Consider the following 4,349-nt stretch of genomic DNA (forward strand, 5'->3'; position numbering starts at 1 on the left):
ATTCTTCTGATAAGACAACACGTCTGATTTGCACTAGCTTCTAACCTAGCAAGCGTTTCATAATTCTTCCGATTCGCCTGAATCCTTAGCCCGAGGACGCGGATACTGTCAACCGCGGGGATCTCTCCGCCATTGACATACAGGTGGATGTCTGCCTCGTGCTTCTGGTGAAGCCGCCGTTTTCCAGGGGGCATCAGGAACAGTGCTTTTGACTTTTCGGCCGAGCATTTAAGTCCCTTGGGTTTCAGGTACTCTTCAATGATGTCAATTGCTTTTTGCAGAGAGCTTTCAATTTGTCCGTCACTCCCCTTATTTATCCATAATGTTAGGTCATCCGCGTATATTGTGTGGTTTATATTCTCAATGTCCGCCAACAGTTCGGGGAGTCTCAACATCGCAATGTTGAAGAGGGTCGGTGATAACACCGAGCCTTGCGGCGTTCCTGTGTTACCAAGTATAATGTCCTCGATGGAGTCTTCCCCTATCTTGAGAGTGGCTTTCCTGTTCGTAAGAAAGTCCTTGATGTAACTATACACTCTCTTACCTACATTTAGTGAGTTCAGATTCTCTAAGATCGACACGTGCCTCACGTTGTCAAATGCCTTTGCCACATCCAACCCCACAATCACTTTCGTGTCTCGGGTTTGCTTGTCTATAATTTGGTCCTTGAGTTGCAGCATCACGTCGCATGCCGACAGCTTTGGTTGGAAGCCGATCATGGTGTCTGGGTATAGCCCATTGTCCTCTATGTACGTACTGAGCCGCGTCTGAACGACATGTTCCATAAGCTTACCCACGCAGGAGGTGAGCGATATCGGCCTGAGGTTCTCGAGGCCCAGTTTCTTCCCCGACTTGGGAATGAAAATGAGATTTGCGAGTTTCCACTCCTGTGGTATCGTCCCTTTCTCCCAGCACTCCTGCATGTACGTTGCGATGTTGGCGATGGACCTGTCGTCTAAATTACGAAGCATTCTGTTGCTCACTCTATCCGGCCCCGCTGCTGACTTAGTCCGCAGGCGATTAATCTCCGCTCTGACTTCTGCCAGGGAGAGCGGGGCGTCTAATTCCGAATTCTCTCCCCCTTCATAGTCCGGGAGGGGTTCGGGTCCGGCGTGATTTATGTACCTGTTGCGAACTTCTTCTAATAGTTCCTTCTTAGTGCCTTCAAACTGATGCGCCAGTCTTTCCAGCTGTTGTTTGGACGCTGACTTTGTGCTATCCGGATCTAAGAGGTGGCGAAGAAGTCGCCACGTTCGTGTGGTACTCATATTCGTCTCCATCTGATCGCAGACGTTCCCCCAGTTATGCTTCGTGAGTGCGATTGCGTGCTCTTCAATTTCTCTGTTTAAAGCCGCTATCTGTTTCCTGATATTCCGATCCCATCTCCTTTGTCGAAGTCGATCCTCCAACCCTTTCTTTTTCCTCTAGAGATTTATTAATCTCCTGTCTACGGCTTCGTTGTCCCCCTCGATTTCCACCGCTTCGGTGGCCTCTTTAGCAGACCGTACCACCCCATCGCTTCATTTCGCAATGTCAGAGACGGGAGCCGGGTTGTCCCTGAGTGCCCTGAAAGCGTCCCAATTTACGGCCTCTACCTTCCGTTTCCCGGGAATTGTCGGGCCACCTTCTACCACCACTTCTATGATCTTGTGATCGCTTCCCAGATCCTCGTTTGTATTGCACCACGTGGCTCTAGTGCCGCTCCCCGTCAAGGTGAGGTCAGGTGTTGTGTCACTCGCGACACTATTTCCCTTCCTTGTGGGTTGCAGCGGGTCGGTTATCAAATCCAGATTATGAGTCTGTATGTCGTCCCACAATTTCCTGCCCTTGATATAAGCCTGTTTATATCCCCATGCCGAATGGTGAGCATTGAAGTCCCCCACGATCAACAGCGGGTTGTTCTTTATCTTACGTCGCGTCGTTGCGAAGAGATCCCCGAATTCACATTTCCTTTGTTTGGGAGAACTGTAGACATTTAATACGAACAAGCTACTTTCTCTCTTTCTTCGCGGTATCAGTTCTACGAGAGCATGGTCTATTTCTGTACTCCCAATGTTATGCTGCACCGCCGTGATGTTTCGTTTGACTAGGGTGGCCACCTGCGTGTTTTCACCCTCGCCTACGTATGATTTGTACCCCGACAATTTTGCTTTTCTGCCGCATTCTTGTAGTGCTATTAGCTCCGGTCGGCCCCCGTTCCTCAGGAATTCCTGCAAGACAGCACGCTTGAGCGTGAAACCTCTACAATTCCATTGCCAAACGGTGGTTTTACTGGATCTGTGAGCCATGATTGCCAATCAGCTGATTCATCTGGTTTCCTAGTACTTGTTGGGTGAGGTGTTCGTACGCCCGGTCCCTTTTCGCAAATTCTTCCTTAAGTTGTTCAGTGAGGTTATTATCCCTCTGATGTATTTGCTCTGCGACACTGTTATCTCGTTGATGCAGCTGCTCTGAGAGGGTTTGGAACATACCTAACATGCGTTCTTCAAAAGCCTTGCGCCATTCATTGTCTCGTCTAGATTTGGCCTCAAATTTTGCCTCCAATTGTTCTATTTTCATGTCTATCACTTTCTCTGTGTCCATATCTATTATGGGCTTCTCTACTTCCTTCGCCCTCTTCTTAGCCGGCGGCTGAGCCGCACCCTGCTCCTCTGATGCTCTTACAACTGGATTTTGTGGCATCTGCGATTGTTTCGCAGGTGCTGCATTAGGCTTAAGCGCTATTCTAAGCTCCTCAATTTGCTTGCTCATCGCTGCGAGCTGTGCCTTAAGCAATCGATTTTCTTCCTTAATCTGGAAGATTTCTTCATCGCGTTTATCCTGGGAGGCTTCGCTCACCCAACCCACCTTTCGGCTCGGAGACTTGGGCCTCGCTGGGTTGTTGACGACAGCGCCTCCGGAGGGGCCCGCAGTCCCGGGTTGGGCCTTCTTTTGCTTCTCCGCTTCCCGCAGATTCGGTAGACGCGGGAAGGACTCTGATCTCCCTCTCGACTCGCTCTGGTTTCCTGACTGACTCCTGGATCTCTCTTGATGCTTTTCGAACCGGCTCCTTCCTACTTCGGTCTCATTCGCCTTCCGCGCTTCCTCTTCCATGACTTCCATAGCCAGCTTGGCTTCCCATTGCCTCTTCTTTATCGTATAAGGGGTCCTGAAAGCTTCCTTGCATTTCCGGTCTGCTGTCAAGTGACCTTTTCCGCACAATTTACACTTGGGCTCGCATACGTGATCCTCGGGTGGGGCTATGATTCCGCATCCCAGACACTTAACTTGGGCGCTGACACATACGTCCGATCTGTGTCCTAGCTCGCCACAGCGGTAGCACACCTCGTACCGCTTCTTGTAGAGCACTCACTTTAGGGGTACGTCGTAACAGTACACATACCTCGGCACTGTCTCGTGTTTGAAGATGACGATCGCCGAACTGGAGTTGGCCATCTTCCTAACGCCAAGTATTGGCGGGTTCCTCGGGTTGCCGAAGGCCTCTGTCAGTTCCTCTATGGTCAGTTTCGGGTCGATGCCGTGCACCACACCCCGCCCGCAGTCCTCGTGCGGCGCCAGGTACGCTGTGACTTCGTACTCGTCGTCGTCGATATGGATAGACTTAATCTTGGTCACCTTCCGGACAGTGTCCATGTCCGGGGTGCTGAAAATCAGGGTGCCTTGTTTGTCGTTATGAATCAGCACGTCCTTGTCCTGCCCTTTGACCCATGAAATTTGCGCTGCCATACGCACCGCCGCACTCAACCTCGTAGTCGGAACTTTCGCGAGCGCCAGCCCATTCTTCGGCCGAATAATTATCTTGTAGTCATTAGCTGGCAAACGCGGAAGGTACGACGCAATTGAGCGCTCCGCGTTCTTCTGCCCCAGCTTTTTATATGCGGCGTTCGCCTCCGCCGCTATCTTTCTGCCCTCTCCGGATTCGGCTCCGCGTTCCAATGTGGCGTCTCCATCTTTGCCTCCTCGCCGTTCGCCTCTCGTGAGGTCCTGCAGTTCTTTAACATGTTTTCCCACTTTAGTGATCCAATCCGAGGTTCTCAATTCTTCGGGTGTAATCTCCGTACCCTCTACGGTCACCTCCATGGTCATGCAACGGCGTTTCGAAGCGAGCGCCGGGGGCTTCGGCTGTCGCCGAGCCGCCGCGTTCGTTTACCGCTAGCAGTAGGCTTAGCTAGGCGGGAAACATGGTCGACACAAAAAGGCCATAAAATGTTCAAACGTCAACTCACGCTCATGAAAATGTCACCCAGATGACTCTTGTGACTTTCCACAGGTGATGGCAAACAATTATTCCATGAATCGGCACAATTTCCACTAGACCAACCAACTTTCCACGGAACCGACGTGAGTCA

The 4,349-nt window shown here is 51.1% G+C and overlaps 1 pseudogene; it reads right to left on the reverse strand.

Moving 5' to 3' along the window:
* Positions 1 to 2,268: 2,268 nt before the first annotated feature.
* On the reverse strand, positions 2,269 to 4,080 carry LOC144100318 (uncharacterized; annotated as a pseudogene).
* Between the last annotated feature and the right edge of the window lie 269 nt (positions 4,081 to 4,349).

The sequence above is a fragment of the Amblyomma americanum genome, chromosome 8 (assembly GCF_052857255.1).
Source record: "Amblyomma americanum isolate KBUSLIRL-KWMA chromosome 8, ASM5285725v1, whole genome shotgun sequence".
Taxonomy (NCBI): Eukaryota; Metazoa; Arthropoda; class Arachnida; order Ixodida; family Ixodidae; genus Amblyomma; species Amblyomma americanum.